Below are 18,785 nucleotides of genomic sequence, written 5' to 3'. Positions count from 1 at the left end.
AACATCTGCAGCAAACTGCTGTGGATGTTCTACCAGTCTGTGGTCACCAGTGTCCTCTTCTACACTGTGGTGTGCTGGGGGGGCAGCATATCAAAGAAGGACACCCACAGGCTGGACAAACTGATCAGGCGGGCCGGCTCTGTGGTCGGCATGAAGCTGGACTCACTGGTGACGGTGGCAGAGAGGAGGACATTGGACAAACTGCTGGCTATTACTGAAAATGCCAGCCACCCCCTGCACACCGTCATCAGCACCCAGAGGAGCCGGTTCAGTGGAAGGCTGCTCCTTCCCAAGTGCCGGACCAACAGACTCAAGGACTCCTTTGTCCCTCATGCCATCAGACTATACAACTCCTCACTAGGGGGGAGGAGGAAATAGGGCATAGGACAATACATACATACATACATACATACATATATACATATATACATACATATATACATACATGCATACACAGTACACATACATACATACATACACACAGTACACATACATACATACATACACGCACACCTAGTCACTTTATCACTTTATCACTTCAATACTGGACTCAACACTGACACTTTAATAACAATTTATGGTCTTTTGTTTGTTTTATTTGACAAATGTTCTTATTGTTGTTATTATTATCATTATTGTTATTTTGTTGTCTTTATACTGTCTTTTCTTTTCTTTTTTTTAATCTATTTTTTAATTTGTTTTTTCTTGCTAAAACTGGTGCTGGAATTTTCAATTTCCTTGCGGGAGTCATCCCAAAAGGATCAATAAAGAGAAGTCTAAGTCTAGTCTAAGTCTAAGTCTTTTCATGGGGTCATGACAAAGCATCTAGTGTTGATCTTAGCCTTTGTGTGAGAACATAGGTCTCCACATACATTGTTTTTATTAAGATTGACGACCAAATTGTTAGTTTTTCTGAGATTTTCCCAACCATTACAATGCCCTTCATAGCCTCGTTGGCGCAGTAGGCAGCGCGTCAGTCTCATAATCTGAAGGTCGTGAGTTCAACCCTCACACGGGGCAGGTGTTTTAAAAAAACTAAAAAACACTACTGCTGCTAACAGTGACAGGTGGTTGAACACAAGCACATGAATGAAATTTGTCATTCTTTGGTTATTTCTGAGATTGATACAATGAAAGGAATTATTTAAGAGTCGTAGCAAACCAATGAAAAGGGTTATAGAACATATGTGGTATGTCCTTGGACATACTATCCAAGCAGGGAGATGAGTACAGATATTTGGGTGCTAGCAAGATGGATGTAGGTTGCCCATTGTTCATTTAGACTTACCAACAACATTGTTATGATACAAACCTGCTTGAAAAACAGTCACAATTCTTTTTAAAGACTTGCGCATGGAACACAAATGATATGATAGCATCTGAATTTGTCCATGTCCATACAGGCATGTCAAATGGACAACTCATCTAGCAGAATGTGCAACTCTACGCCTGAACAGGGACTTGAACCCTGGACCCTCAGATTAAAAGTCTGATGGTCTACCGACTGAGCTACCCAGGCTTCAAAAGCAAGTGACTGTGCGAAAAACCATCTGCTGAACTACAGATTAAAGTGCAAGTAAATGAAGACCATTGAGCTGTTGCCATGATCACAGTCTTCTGGACAGCAGGAGGGTAGACCATAATTTGCACAATGCAACACCAAATGTTATTGCACAAACTGGTTGAAAATTGGCCAAAAAGGTTAATTAAAAAGCTCAAAGTCACAACTCATCATGGCGACTAGCAGACTGTGAACATCCTGCAAACCTGCATGACAGATGACAATAGCGAGCACTTCATACATATCCCAGAATCAAGCTGTTGCCTTACCAGGGACTTGAGCTGTGGTTTTCTTTTTCGCTGAAAACATTGATAACCTAATGCAATTTATGGCTCCAGACAAATAAACTTTACTGCTAGTTGGTACAATAAAACAACTCTCCCTCTTGATCCGCTTCCTCTTGACGGAAAAAATCCACCAGATGACTTGCCATCCAAGCAGGGAGATCAGCACAGAGATTTGGGTGCTAGCAAGATGGATGTAGGTTGCCTATTGTTCATTTAGAGATAGCACCCGCATTGTTATGATGCAAACCTGCATGAAAAACAGTCACATTTCTTTTTAAAGACTTGTGCATGTTACTTAAATGATACAGTGTCTGAAAGTGTTAAGGATTGCCAAAGTGTACAATTTATCATGGCATCAAGCAAAATGTGCAACTGCACGCCTGAACAGGGACTTGAACCCTGGACCCTCAGAATAAAAGTCTGATGCTCTACCGACTGAGCTACCCACGCTTCTAAAAAAGAGGGCTGTGGGAAAAAGAAGTACCGTTATTGCTTCCTAAACCCAACCGTCCCATTGTTGTCCCACATGTCATGGTTAACACAAATATGCCCGTTTCGTTATTTTGTTAATTATTTGGCTGCTGGCTTTTCCTCCTCTTCCTCATCCCAGTCAGTCGCCGTAGTTCTAGTGCCAGGCTGAGACTTCGCTCCCCAGTGTGACGTCATCGCCGAATTGACTTAATAAACCAGCGAATACTAAAAATTACCAAAAACTAACTTTTAACATTATTTGGAGACATTTAAAAAAATGATATACATACATATCTTGAGTGCTTTTTGTACCCAATAATCAACAGTGGTGGTTAACCCGCAACATTCTGAGACCAATTAATGCAAAGAAAGGACTGGAGCAACCAAGACTATAATTTCAGGGATCATTTCTAAAATTTCTGACTTGAGGAATGTGTTTCTAAAGTGTTTGGTCTCGCTGACCACGATGATGAGTCGTGATATTCCTTTCTGAGCGTGAGACTGACAGACGGTAAAGATTCACTTCATATGCTTTCTGTCATTGATGATTGTTCTTTGCTTCTTTATGGAGCATTGATGAAGGGAATATGATCAGAGTGGTAGGAGCAGATATGTAGAAATTAAATGTGTGAAGGTAACCAAATATGCTAAGTCATAGTAAGTCTTGAAGTATGTTTAGTCCATGGTGGACAAGGTTCCTTGAAAGGGTTAATAACACCTACCTTCTTGACTTTAATGTCTTATGTCCAGTGTAAAAATGTAAACTGAGTTAAACCATGATTCAATTTTATTTCTACCTTTGCTTTTCCTACTTTGACATGTAAAAAAATGTGCATTGTTTGAAAGCCCATCTCTACACATCCATGTTCCACTCCCACAGGTGTTTCCACTTGACTAATCAGACGGTGTGGCCTTTACAGGCTCAGCTTGATTGACATGTATTAAAGGGGTGGAACGGTACACTGAAGTCCCGGTGGACGGGATGGCGTGTTGTAACGAGGTTTGAGTACATACAGCAAATACTTGAAGCCAGGTTACTCTACGAGTGGATACGGGGCATTGAAGGTGATGTGGAAATCCTGATTGATTCAGTGATTTTTTTTGGCCCTATTTGTATTTTGAGCTAAAAGCTGGTTAAGCACTGTAGGGAGGAGACGCTGGACAGTTTTTTTTGTCTCGTTCCAGTGATTGGCATGTCTGGGTGATGGCGTTGGATATCCGGGTTTGAATCCAGCCTGAGGCCCTTTGCTGCATGTTACTCCCCCTCTCTCTCCCCTTTCATATCTTCAACTGTCCTCTAGGGATGAGCGAGTACAGCATTATCTGTATCTGTTTACCACATGAATTATCTGTATCCGGATCCGTACTCGGAGTGGGCGGGGCCTAAACCGGAAGTGGTCATATTTAACCAGGAAGTGGGTCAGGTTCTCTTGAAATGTGCGGGGCTTTAACTGGTATGTTATTTAAGCATGCAATTGATATGAGTTGATCAAAAATTGTTATATTTATTGCTGATTTAAAAACTATTTACATGACAGCATCGAGCTTCAGATCAATCAAACTATATACAGAACGTTTTTCAACAATTAATACAACACATGGGTCGCAATTATGAAGTAAAATGTAATGAACAAGAGTTTTCATACTCAATATAACTTTCTTTTTTTAACTTTTTATTTTTTAATGACCAGTGTGATTATTTTTTTTTTGGTTCTTTTTTATTTTTTTTATTTCCACACCGGGGGCCTGTTGCACGAAACTAGGATAAGGGATTAAGCCGGGATATTCAAGTTATCCTGGAGGAATTTAGCTTGGACTCGGTTGCACGAAACCAGATTGAATTAAGCCCAGCCAAGTAACCATGGAGATGTATTCTTTGCGGCTAGCCTGGTCCAGAGCAGGCTAACAGCCGGGCTAAGATTAATCCTGGAGTCTCATGTGTCAAATCAGCTGCCGTCTGATCCGAAATAAACGTGTTTAACAGTTATTGCGTTGTCTTCTGCATGTGTTCTGCTTTATTTTTATTAACATGCATTAGCCTACTTGTCACTTTTGTTTTCGCGAGTTTGATTTAAACCCTACTACAGCTGTTTAGATGGTCAGAAATGGTTGCACTGGCACCCTGATGCGGAGTGGGACTTTTCCCGGTGGGATGGTAGTGTGTCGAGGCTGCCTGGCGTGCGGCCGCTATAACTTTCTTTTTTAACTTTTTATTTTTGTATGATCAGTGTGATTTTTTTGTTTTTGGTTCTTTTTTATTTTTTTTATTTTTTTCATTTTTTTATTTTCACACCTGGGGCCTGTTGCACGAAAGTAGAATAAAGATATCCAGGATAAGTGAAAAAGCGCAGATTGACTTAGTGTGATCTGCTCATCGCGGCTTAATCGGTTGCACGTTTGCCGAGCCAGGATGAACAGGTGGAGCTATGTCCAGCCAGGTGTAGATAGCTGGGATAAGTGCACGTTCACGGCTTTCTCAAATAGACCACGTTATCGATCACAGATTTACTGATGCAGAGATGAGAAGACGCATGCGCCAAATGTTTCACCCAATGAGCAGCAGCTTCTAATGGAAAATAACGAGGAGGGGAAGAATATATAATATGCAAAAAGGGAAATACAGCTCTTATCAAACGGAGAGAAAAAGCCCGACACACTACCATCCCACCGGGAAAAGTCCCACTCCGCATCAGGGTGCCAGTGCAACCATTTCTGACCATCTAAACAGCTGTAGTAGGGTTTAAATCAAACTCGCGAAAACAAAAGTGACAAGTAGGCTAATGCATGTTAATAAAAATAAAGCAGAAAACATGCAGAAGACAACGCAATAACTGTTAAACACGTTTATTTCGGATCAGACGGCAGCTGATTTGACACATGAGACTCCAGGATTAATCTTAGCCTGGCTGTTAGCCTGCTCTGGACCAGGCTAGCCGCAAAGAATACATCTCCATGGTTACTTGGCTGGGCTTAATTCAATCTGGTTTCGTGCAACCGAGTCCAAGCTAAATTCCTCCAGGATAACTTGAATATCCCGGCTTAATCCCTTATCCTAGTTTCGTGCAACAGGCCCCCGGTGTGGAAATAAAAAAAATAAAAAAGAACCAAAAAAAAAATAATCACACTGGTCATTAAAAAATAAAAAGTTAAAAAAAGAAAGTTATATTGAGTATGAAAACTCTTGTTCATTACATTTTACTTCATAATTGCGACCCATGTGTTGTATTCATTGTTGCAAAACGTTCTGTAGTTTGTTTGTTACCATGACAACACCATTGATCTGAAGCTTGATGCTGTCATGTAAATAGTTTTCAAATCAGCAATAAATATAACAATTTTTGATCAACTCATCAATTGCATGCTTAAAATATCATACTGGTTAAAGCCCCGCACATTTCAAGAGAACCCGACCCACTTCCGGGTTAAATATGACCACTTCCGGTTTAAGCCCCGCCCAGTCCGAATACAGTTCCGGATTCGGATAATTCATGTGGTAAACAGATACAGATACAGATAATGCTGTACTCGCTCATCCCTATATATAACATATATAAGAATAGTAAGAATAAGTATCTGCAGGCTAAATAGTATAAAGAGTAGTAGAAAATGGCTATGTATGGAGTTATCTCACCAGGTCTCAAAAAGTTAATTTACAATTAAAAAAATAGGACATAACATAATTACAAGTAAGCCTCAATATAGCAAAAATATTTTAAGTTTAAAGAATAAGGAATTGGATGGATCCCCTCATTTTTTTAATATCAGTACTTTGATAATGAAATATTATAAAGATAATAAATCTGATTAAACCATAAAACAAACAAATATCAACACATTCAACAATGAGAAATATAATTAATTCAACAAATTGTTCCATGTGTCAATCTTGATTGTATAAAGTGCTTGACCATTCAGTTGTATGACAATCTTTTTTTTTGGAATTGCAGTATGCTCGCAACGACCCAGCTGTTCCCCGGTACTCCCGGTTCCCCCAGTTGATGGAAGCCACAACTGGGGTGATGACAGTGGTGTGCCGGGAGCACCGTCTGAGAAGGGCTGCCGAGAGCCGGGAGAGGTGGCTCAAACGACAGCTGGAGCAGCGTAAGAGGGAGAAGGAGGCTGCGGAGAATAAAGTGCAACAACTCCAGCAAGAGCTGGTGCAGATGCAGCAATGCAGGCAGAAAAAGAGCCGGGAGAAGAGTGACATCTGGAGGACAGCTACATTGTTTTTGCTTTTTTATTTCGTTTTTCACTTTTCTTTTTTAAATAAAAGGTTTTATTGCTAATGAGTTTCACACGGTATTATTTTGGTCGAAGTTGAGGTTTGTTGTCCCAAACCTATCATCACACTGTGTTTCAAATTAACTACAAACGTTTTTCTTAGAGAAAATACAAACACTACACCCTTTTAAAAAAAAAAAATTGTCTTAGCAAAATGATTCATGTTGTCAAAACAATGGAGCGGCCTCTAGCTCACACAGTAAGAGCATTTTCCCCATGTTGGCAGCGGCCCGGGTTCAACTCCGACCTGCGGCCTGTTGCTGCGTGTCAACCCCCCCATCTCTCTATCCACTGTCACTTTAATAAAAGGGAAAACCCCCCCAAAAATTAATCTTTAAAAAAAAAAAGGTTGTCAAACAATGGACTTTTTTCACCTTTGCTCTCTCCCCTTCAAAATTAGGTGAAAGCTCAACATGGCAGGGGATGAATTTCCACCCTATTGCTCCAAGTAATTCCAGAATTTTTTATGCTGACAACAATAACAATGACAAGATTGAGTTAATGTACATCATTTGTAGTTCTACATGAAAGCTCAAATAACATTGTAGTGAGTTATGGTCTTACAAACTGTAATTAAACTGTCGTTAAATGCAAATCCCATCTCCCAAGCTCCTCAGTCTTCAAGCTCCAGGCACATCTCATCTGGCCGCCTTGTGCCCGCCCAATGCACTGGTAAGCTGTTAAACCGTACAGTAAATATTAAAAGCTTCATATTATGTACAACTGCTTAATGTACATAAGCTCACTAAACACAACTAGTATAATCTCAAGCAATAAGACAATGTAATTAACAGTGTTTATAAACAAGGACACAACTACAGTGGTGTGAAAAAGTGTTTGCCCCCTTCCTCATTTCCTGTCCCTTTGCATGTTTGTCACACTTAAGTGTTTCGGAACATCAAACCAATTTAAACAATAGTCAAGGACAACACAAGTAAACACAAAATGCAATTTGTAAATGAAGGTGTTTATTATTAAAGGTGAAAAAAAATCCTAACCATCATGGCCCTGTGTGAAAAAGTGATTGCCTCCCTTGTTAAAACATACTATAACTGTGGTTGTCCACACCTGAGTTCAATTTCTCTAGCCACACCCAGGCCTGATTATTGCCACACCTGTTCACAATCAAGGCATCACTTAAATAGGAGCTGCTTGACACAGTAAGGTCCACCAGAAGATCCTTAAAAGCTACACATGCCGAGACCCAAAGAAATTCAGGAACAATTGAGAAAGAAAGTAATTGAGATCTATCAGTCTGGAAAGAGTTATAAAGCCATTTCCAAAGCTTTGGGAATCCAGTGAACCACAGTGAGAGCCATTATCCACAAATGGCGAAGACATGGAACAGTGGTGAACCTTCCCAGGAGTGGCCGGCCGCCCAAAATTACCCCAAGAGCGCAGCGAGGACTCATCCAAGAGGTCACAAAAGACCCCACAACAACGTCCAAAGAACTGCAGGCCTCACTTGCCTCAGTTAAGGTCAGCGTTCATGCCTCCACCATCAGGAAAAGACTGGGCAAAAATGGCCTGCATGGCAGAGTTCCAAGGAGAAAACCACTGCTGAGAAAAAAGAAAATCAAAGCTCGTCTCAATTTCTCCAACACATCTTGATGATCCCCAAGACTTTTGGGACAACATTCTGTGGACCGATGAGACAAAAGTGGAACTCTTTGGAAGGTGTGTGTCCAAGTATATCTGGCGTAGAAGGAACACTGCATTTCATAAAAAGAACGTTATACCAACAGTAAAATATGGTGGTGGTAGTGTGATGGTCTGGGGCTGTTTTGCTGCTTCAGGACCTGGAAGACTTGCCGTGATAAAAGGAACTATGAATTCTGCTGTCTACCAAGAGATCCTGAAGGAGAATGTCCGACCATCTGTTCATGTACTCAAGCTGAAACGAACTTGGGTTCTGCAGCAGGACAATGATCCTAAACACACCAGCAAGTCCACCACCGAATGGCTGAAGAAAACAAAATGAAGACTTTGGAGTGGCCTAGCCAAAGTCCTGACCTGAATCCTATTGAGATGTTGTGGTATGACCTTAAAAAGGCTGTTCATGCTCGAAAACCCTTTAATGTAACTGAATTAGGACAATTCTGCAAAGATGAGTGGGCCAACATTCCTCCAGGATGCTGTAAAAGCCTCATTGCACGTTATCGCAAACGCTTGGTTGCAGTTGTTGCTGCTAAGGGTGGCCCAACCAGTTATTAGGTTTAGGGGGCAATCACTTTTTCACACAGGGCCATGATGGTTTGGATTTTTTTTTCACCTTTAATAATAAACACCTTCATTTACAAATTGCATTTTGTGTTTACTTGTGTTGTCCTTGACTATTGTTTAAATTGGTTTGATGTTCCGAAACACTTAAGTGTGACAAACATGCAAAGGAACAGGAAATGAGGAAGGGGGCAAACACTTTTTCACACCACTGTATCTCACAACTCAAATTCTTTTCTAGCTGTGGAAAGAACTATATTGGAGGCTATTGGCGGTATTGAGCTGCAGTTGCAGCACCTCACCTCCACGGTGCAGTCCATCGTGGATAGACGGCCTTCTCCACCCACTGATGAGGGGGAGGAGAATTTCTTCCCCCTCATCACAATGGAGAACTTCTCCCATCTGGACAGGCAGCTGGCAGATGCTGGGAGGAGGCAGAGAATGGTAAGTTAGGCAGCAACACTCAATATACATTTCTCTATTTTCTAAGCTCTAGTCCCACTCATAATTGTACCCAATTTGTTGTTTACAGATTTCCAAGTTGTCACTGGTTGGGGGGCAAACTATCAGAAAAACATGTTGGCGGATTTGCTCCAAAGTGTTTGCCCCCCAGCTAGCGGCACAGCTGAACTGGTGCGGAAGAAGAGGGAAAACCGGCATAAAGGGCACTTTTGTCTGTGCCTTAGTGACCTGTAAGTAAATGAATTACTTGAAATACACTACTAAAAGTTTCAGTTCACTTAGAGGTCCAACGATTTTCTTACAGCAGCTGCAATGCAAAACCCGGTCCTCCAGATGCCCACGGAAGCCGAGGCAGAGAAGGCCGTGAAAGAATTCCTCCGGCTGGCACCTGAGCGCCACCACCGTCGGCCCAGATAAAGTTTTTTTTTTTTCCCATTATTTGTTAATGTTTTATTATGTTATGTTCAATTTAAATATAAAATAAATGTTATTTACGAGAGGTTTGCTGATCTTGTTTATACCAACGATCCTAAAAAGTGATGATTTGATTTCTGGTAATTAGGTTAATAATTGTTTGTCATCTTCTAGAAATGTGTACTACGTATAACAGATGTCAGGAAGATGTGGGTGAGACCGCATCTGTAAGATGTATAGCAGATGTTGGGATGATGTATTAAATACGTTAGAACGATGTATATAGGCCTGCATCTGTACGATGTATTAAATACGTTAGAACGACGTATATAAGCCTGCATCTGTATGATGTTTTAAATAAGTTAGAACAATGTATATAAACCTGCATCTGTACAATGTATTAATAAATACGTTAGAACGATGTATATAGGCCTGCATCTGTACGATGTATTAAATACGTTAGAACAATGTATATAAACCTGCATCTGTACGATGTATTAATAAATACGTTAGAACGATGTATATAGGCCTGCATCTGTACGATGTATTAAATACGTTAGAACGACGTATATAAGCCTGCATCTGTATGTCTTAAATACGTTAGAACAATGTATATAAACCTGCATCTGTACGATGTATTAAATACGTTAGAACGATGTATATAGGCCTGCATCTGTACGATGTATTAAATACGTTAGAACGAAGTATATAAGCCTGCATCTGTACGATGTATTAAATACGTTAGCACGAAGTATATAAGCCTGCATCTGTATGATGTATTAAATACATTAGAACAATGTATATAAACCTGCATCTGTACGATGTATTAAATACGTTAGAACGATGTATATAGGCCTGCATCTGTACGATGTATTAAATACGTTAGAACGAAGTATATAAGCCTGCATCTGTACAATGTATTAAATACGTTAGCACGAAGTATATAAGCCTGCATCTGTATGATGTATTAAATACATTAGAACGATGTCAATATATATACGTCGCGGAGTGAGCGGCTACATGTTGTTTAAACATATAGCAGCGACGTCTTGGGGACGTTGGTTATACATGTGCTAATAGTTAGCGTTAAATAATGATAAGGTTGGAAAAGTGTGATTTGGGAGAAACCGTGCTTGATATCTGAATGCGCATTCAGCCCAATAAACACAACAAGTCTTGTCTTCGGTTTCAACTTTTAATTATCTTTCTACATTAAAGTATGGCAATGCAGCGTGGCCCCAAAGAGGTGTTGTTTTGATTTGTGTTGAGTGATATCCCATTAAAGTCTATGAGTAATTTTGCACCGTATTTTGCAGATTAGACACGTTTTCATGTAATTTGTGTGCACGTGTTGGCAACGCTCCTTAACCTATAGTAGCCTACTAACGTTAGCTACTTCATGACAGCTAGCTACTATCCGGTTAACAGTCAGCTAGCTCGTCTATGCGCTCTAACTTAGCTTAACATTTTTAATCCCAAAATACTTAAGTTACGTTGATTATTGTTAATTATTGTTAAAGTTGTTTATTGTGTAATGCAGCTTACAGTAGATGGCAGCTGATTAGACAACAAAACAACAATAATAGGTTTACTAACGTAACTTTTCTATGTAATTAATTATGTTAACGTTAAAGAAAACATACAATTAGTGCAAAAAATGCATCCCTTTCTCTATTTCCCTAAGACAGTGAACTAACTATAAACCAGCAGGAGTAACGGGGGGGCAGAGCCAGAGCGCTTTCAGCAGCAGACCTAACAGTAAGTTTATCTTTGTCCCATAGTTATTACATAGAAGGAGTCCCATTGTTAAGTAAATGTATCTGTAAAATACCATGTAAATTGTCTGTAACGTTAGCTTGCCACTTAGCTAGCTATGGTAAAACATGCTAACATTAATTTTCTACAAATCAAAGTTTACTTTTCCGTCAGCGAAATGCAAATCAGGTATTGGCTTATGCTTATCATTATCTAACGCTAACTATTAGCACATGTATAACCAAGTTTCTTATAACGTTTGGTTAACTGTAATACCCATAATGCACCAATGATGTCCTGCTACTGTTTGCCCTGTCAGTTTATTTTTTTGGCACATTTAGCCTTGACATATGTAACGGGTTGTAAATAGGTTTAGTTAAATTCCTGCATAAATGGGAACAGCGCCATCTGCTGGTGTCACCCTCTGAATGCGCCGCAGGGTTAAACTTGGTGAATTATGGGTAACCCACAGCAGAACTCTCGACAACTGCTGTGGTAAATTGCATGTTAACGCCTCAGAGACAATGTCAGTTAAAATGTTTTAAATGCCCACCATACAATGTTTAATTTTACAGTCTTATTTTTCAATACAGTCTGTGAGAGGCCAGAGAGAGGTCAAACTGTTGTGTGACCAATGTTTAATTTGTTGTATTTCTAATACACACAGTTAAACCTATATTCAATGGTCTTCTTTTCATTTATTACCATGTTTATTGAGCCAACTTAAAGGCAGTTAGGGTGTTTGTGGTGTTTGGGTATTCAGGAGCTGTTAATATGAAGTAGGCAGGACTGGACTGTAGCCTACTCGTCTTTGTAGATATCAGAGATCCGCCCGTTAACTTAATTTTTAAGCGTGGTTTTATGCGTTGAACTGTTACCCCTTTATTAATTATTTAATATAAACTGTCTATGTCCATGTTGTGGGTAGATGTAGCCAGAAGTTGAGCTAGTTGCAGTTGGTAAGAGGGGATATTTTATTATAACCCAGAGTACGGCCAATGAGGCAAAATAGTGTTTACAAAACTAAATGGAATTAATGAAAGACAAAACAATTTCACCAAAAGTAAAAGTAATGGACTTGACCCAAGACAAGTCATTACAGAGAGCATCTGACGGACTTACGTCCTATACCCTCCGTTTCCCTCATGCTCTCCTCTAGAACACACTCAACTGCCTCCCTATATAGGCCTGGACCCCACCCCTAAAACTGGATCATACCAATTCTACCATGTAGGGGTGGCTCAGATTACTAGACAATTAAAAGGCTACACACAGCCAAAATGCATTCTAACATACTAGACATTCACACCTTATACGTACAATTCACATTAACAATGAGGAACGGCTAGGCTAACAGGTGATTTTAATTGATCATTAACATAAAATATGAACTCACTAAATCAATTTATAAACAGGCATCAATCCAGGTCTGTCTTTGAAGGCTAACTTAGGTAGTGTATAGCTACCGTGATGGCAGCCATGCGCCCCGCCATTAAAAAAAAAAACTTGGTAAGGGTAAGTAACAGATAACATGTGAAGCCTAGAACAAAGTATTGTTGTTAGGTATTCCAAGCTCTACACAAACAAACACTCATTTAATATTCATAAAGAGGTGCAGTAGGGTAAAGAACGGCCTTCTGTGCAATTATCTCACTCCGTTCTCTATAACTTGCTCCCACGCCAACAATTCTAACTTGCCATGGTCAATTTATACATCAAAACGTAGGTATTCTTGTCTAATTTCAGCCAATGTGAGCCTCATTTATTCGATATGAATTATACTTTTTGCTCAGCAAGCTTTGAAGTGACAAGAGTTTCAATTTTTTCTCCATTCACTGCCATGTTAAACATCGTCCACATTTCTGAGCAAAATGCAGAGCGAAGCACTTTTTTAAATCGCTGATACGCCCACATTTTTTAACTTTATCCACATGAATTTTACATCATTACGTTCACAAAGGCCTTCTGGTACTCATGTTGAGGTTTGTTGCCTGAAATAACCTTTTATTTTTCCCGTCTGACCATTTGTTTGAGAGCTGGTTTCAGTGTCTAAAGGAGCTGTTGTTTCCCACAGATGAGAGTAAGCACAGGTGCGGTCGTTAACTGATTGCAGATCAAAGAGATTACATCACAGAGATGAAAGGCTTCCTAGCTGTGTTTACAAACATGGCCACTGATTATATGTTGCCATGGCAACCCTTCCCAAGACACTCCAAAACTCTCTATGTCTGTCTCATGATATGTTACAATGTATAGCTTCCTGAACAAATCCTTTGGTGGTGGTGCAGTGGTTATGAGACACACACACACACACAGACACACAGACAGAGAGAGTCTTTTTTACAGTGTTTTGATTATTTGTTGTTCAATACGTTTTTTGGAAAGAGATGACACAAACACACAGTGACACACACACACAGAGACAGACACACACACAGAGGTACACACATACAGAGACACACACCCACACACAGAGACACATACACACACACACACACATAGACACACATACACAGACACACACACAGATAGACACACACACATAGACACACACTCACACACATAGACACACATACACAGACACACACACAGATAGACACACACACACACACATAGACACACACACATACACACAGATAGACACACACAGATAAACACACACACACACACACAGACACACACACACAGACACACACACACACACAGAGACACCAGAGAAACACACACAAGAAGACATTCCAGTAGTGGTGCAAAAGCTAGCCAGAGAGACACACACACACACACACATGTGCGTGTGCGTGCGTGCGTGCATGTGTCTATCTAAAGATAAACTGATCAATAAAAATAGCAACCGGCAACTTCAAAGACTTTCCAAGCGAATCAGCATCAGTGGCGGGAATCTTATCCTACTGTAAATCCCAAAAACATTTCATTGAACAACTTCATTTTGAAGAAAGACAAGCAAGACAACACTTGAGAAAGGTAGGGGTAATTTTCTTCTGTTAAATTAGTTGGAATATTTCATAACTTATACACATAATTTTATCAATATTAAGGGTGAGCCCAATATATATATGTATACTTTTTGATGTCCTTAAGCCTTTTCAGGATAATAACTCATGAAATAGCAATCTTTGTTTTTGTGTAACCTAGCTTATGTCAAACTTACTATCTGTCTCCTTAGGTTATGCAATAAAAAGTTATAATATTAATGATACAGACAATTTTCTTCTAAATTAAGTCAATATTAACATGTAGGCTATCAACATTACATTAAACCTTAATAGAAAAATTGTTATACTAATAGCTAACTGTATATTATTCTATACTCTCTCTTACACTAGGCTAACTTTGTTCTTAGCTTAAGGGAATAATTTATTATTAGCCTAAAGATATTTATTATAGAGACTATTTTATCTTAAAATAAGGGTTAATAGTATATGTAGCCTGTTAGCCATGTTTTGTGCCCTTAAGCCCTTTTATGAAGAAAGTTCATGAAACTAGCTAGGGCTTTAGTCTAGCATTGTCTCAAATTAACTAGACTGCAGGGGAAAATTGTTGTCTATAGGCTGTTAATGTTTAGTGTCTGCGGATAATTTGGCAGCATTAATTAAAATACATATTGGAAAAAATATGCAGGGGTGAGGTTTTGTGTGTGTGTGTTTTCTAATTAAGCTCTCTTTGTGTTTATTTTAGAATGGCACTTCAAAAGGTTGTTTCTGAGCGCCCACAGACCCCTTATTCGAGGCCTCCTCCACTCCACGTCACTGTGGTGGCGATGAGGGATGAGAGGCGGGTGGTGTCATGGGGTTTTGATGAGGAGAGTGGGGTTGCCAAGGCCTTGACAAGCAAACTCAACAGGCTTGTCATCATCAGTGACGGGTGCAGCCTGATTAAAATAACCTTATTTGAGGCCTTCGCAGGAAGAGTGAGCCAAGGCGAATCTTATATAATGCGTGGCTACAGCCTGCGGGGTGAGGGCCCACCATTTTCCATTAATATAACAAAAGAAACGCAGTTCTTCAGGTCGGCCCCGGTGGAGGTGAGCGAGGAGCTGCGCACAAGAGCAGAACAACTTCTACGTCCCACCTCAACACTAACTGGAGTAAAGGACGGAAACCGCAAAGAGGGGTTCCTCACAGTACAGGGAGAGGTGGTCGAGGTACGTTTTGAAAAAAAAATTATATTATGGGCTTGTTAGTACAACATGTCTATTTGACAATGATACACTGTATTGTTTTTAGATCTCTGCTGTAAAAATGGTAAAGGTGGGAAAAGAGACGGTGCCATTGAAGACGGTGGTGCTGGAGCAGGTAAGCTATTTAATGTCAGCTTGTGTTTGGACCGATGATTATTAACCTTTTCCGAACCATGTACTGCTACAGGACGACAGAGAAACAGACACGGCCTACAGCTTCATATAGTTGAATGTTACTTTTGTTTTTATTTAGAGGAAATATTCATGAAAATGGGAGCAAAGAAATTCTTATATTGTTCTTTCTGTTTTTTCTCGTCTTTTTTAAAGGACAAAGTACGGGTGTCCATCACTCTGTGGCGAGAGGCAGCCCTGTTTTCCTTTGATATAGGCGACGAGGCCAGGCTGACACACCTTAGAAGACGCCAGTCCTCGTATGGCTGCCGTGTACAGTCCACAAACTTCACAGTTTGTGAGGTAGGTTTTAGGATGAAGTTTCTATGATTTTATACATTATTTGATTGTTAATCTAAACATGAAAAACACACATGAACATGCAGCAGTATACGCCTTAAAATCCAACAAAGTCATTCTTTATAATTTATAAAATAATTAATATTTAACAAACTTAAATAATTATCTGTAATCAGTAAAGAGCCATTATGTATTTATTATTATTATTATTATTATAGTCTTCTTATATGTATGCTTAAAATGTTTTAAGATTTTTACCTTGTTTAAATAATGTGAAATAAAAATGTCAGATTTAATTTCAGCCATTGTGATCATCCTGTCCTTACATAATTGCAAAAATATGTGTTTTAAAGATGCTGGTGAACAAAAGGTTTATTTCTTCCCTACAGGAGACCGACAATGTGATTGTCGTGAGCGCGTTAGGGACCATCGAGATGGAGGGTAAAGCAGGAATGCTCCAACTTTTGACTGAGGGGAAAAGGTTTTTCACATCTAGGAGGACCTTTGGGTCCCTCTTCAGAGTGCAATGGTAAAGCTGCCATTTTATGTTGAACTACACGTGAAGGGAAGGAGGGTCACTAAGGCCGAGGTAGTGAAGGGGGATGAATAAATACATTTTGGGGGGGGGGGGGGGGAGATGTTATGTGTTGTAAAGCCTTGTTGTGTTTTGTATGTATGGAGTTTTGTTTTTGAAAATGTAATAAAAGTCAAAATGTTTGCAACATGTTTCATCGTATTCATAATATTTAGATATTTATGAATGCTGTTGGAACAGTAATTGCCACCATGTCATATAGAAAGGTTTTAACCAATAGGGGAGAGACAGAGAAAAGTAGCAGTGCAAACTCCGCGAATGCCACTAGACTCCATGCAAATAATCAGTGCTTTTATCATTGGTGCAAGATTTCTTAGAACTTATTCTTCTTCTGTTTAGAGTGTGTGTGTAAATATTAGGTTGTATATATTGTTTGTTTTTTGGTTAGTTTTTGTATGTACGAGCGCATCGTGACCAATATACAATCCAAAGCAAAATTCCTCTTATGTGTCATCATACCTGGGAAATAAATCTGATTCCCATTTTTACCAGCAACCCAGTTTAGCTTTAGCATTAAAAGCATTTTTTAATTTAATCCTTGTTTTTACATTAGTGGTGTTATTCAACTTAGTTAAACCCATTCTTTTTCAACTTCTTACTGTGGGAAAATAATACAATGACTGAGGTGGTGATGAACAGGGCACTCAGGAACGGCCACGTAAAAGCTGGCTTAAAGTATATACTGAATTAACCAAAGACTAAATAAGAGTGTGTGTATGTGTGACATATTATACATTATGCTTTGCAGCTGGGTTACAGCTAGGAGGGAGAGAACAGACAGGGCTATCTTAGTCAGATATGCTACAGTGAGCACGGGAGGAGGAGATGGTGAGGCCAAGGACACTGAAGTTCAGGACGGACTGATAACTCAGAGAACAGGACATACAAACTAAGGAGGGAGTGAACATAGCTGTCTGGTGAGGTAAATGATAACTGAAAATAATAAGAAGAAAGAGGGAAGAGGCAGAGCAGAGAGTGTAACCCAGCAACAGTATAGCTGACCAATCAGGCCCCACAAGGGGAACCAATATAACCCTGAGCACAATATTGTTTAAGTGCCTTTTGGGGGACCTCTGTACTAGACAAGTCTCCATCAGGTCCGTGCACGTGTAACTGCTCGGAAACGCATTTCATCTGTTGACCACAAGAATAAACGCTGTGTTAATACATCATGGAGTCAGTTGTCAGTTTATAGAAGGATTTCTCCAACAAATTTGGTGACCCCGTACGTGACAACGTAATTGGACAGGAGAATCCAACTGGACCTTGGCATTGTGTCCACGGTCCGGTTCAGCTCAGCCACCGGACTGACATCCCGCAGCCCGTGAAGGGGACTGAGCGGCGATACTGCGATTCGTTGGTGTGATCACTGAGAGCTCTCAACAAAAAAGGTAAGCAGAAGCCTGTTTAAAATCAAAATTCTGTTATTGGCTGAAAACTAAATTGATGTGATCACATTTCAACTGTCGTAAGTGTTGTTTTAAGCGAAAAGTATTGATTGAATGTGCTGTAATTAAAGGGATATAAACAGATGAAATGTTGGGGCATGTGATGTGATTAAACAGAGAAAAACAACTAGAGAGTTGTGAGAGAATTGTTGAATAATACGGGTGGCGGTAGGAGAGGAAAAGGGACAAATAGTCAGAGGAAAATACGTCCAGATGGTTGACGAGGTAGGAGACTGCTAAGGACAGATAGTTCAGATGAGTGATTGTGAATTGCCACCCTTGGTTCTGTGTGAACATCCTGAAAAGAGTTGCAGTTAACAGATTGTCATTGTAATATTACGAGTCCACCGCGAGTGTATTTGTGCGAAGGAGTGAGAGGTCACTTTTTAAGTTGTAAAGATTATAGAGATGTACATAAAAAGGCTCTAGATGGAGTCTTAATGAAAAAGTTGTTCGTTGTTGCATGTGTGATTTTTGTTGTGGTTTGGCTTGTTGGATTTTTTCTCACTGCTTATTTGTTGTAAAATGACGACCCCTTATGGTAAAGTGTTAGTAGGGGCAGTGAAAAAGTATGGCAGTAAAGGAGAGGAGAAAGTAGCAAAAGAGATTGTGAAAGAATGGG

At 39.8% G+C, this 18,785-nt stretch overlaps 2 non-coding genes across 2 annotated transcripts; both read left to right on the top strand.

Annotated features, from left to right (window-relative positions):
* Positions 1–947: 947 nt before the first annotated feature.
* Positions 948–1,020, top strand: trnam-cau (transfer RNA methionine (anticodon CAU)). The gene has a single exon. It is a non-coding gene; the product is annotated as a tRNA-Met (tRNA).
* A 1,684-nt stretch (positions 1,021–2,704) lies between these two features.
* On the top strand, positions 2,705–2,920 carry LOC116675278 (small nucleolar RNA U3). Its single transcript, XR_004328372.1, has one exon. It is a non-coding gene; the product is annotated as a small nucleolar RNA U3 (small nucleolar RNA).
* Positions 2,921–18,785: the final 15,865 nt, after the last annotated feature.

Source organism: Etheostoma spectabile, unplaced genomic scaffold (assembly GCF_008692095.1).
Source record: "Etheostoma spectabile isolate EspeVRDwgs_2016 unplaced genomic scaffold, UIUC_Espe_1.0 scaffold00001750, whole genome shotgun sequence".
NCBI lineage: Eukaryota > Metazoa > Chordata > Actinopteri > Perciformes > Percidae > Etheostoma > Etheostoma spectabile.
This window is presented reverse-complemented; position numbering and strand designations above follow the sequence as displayed.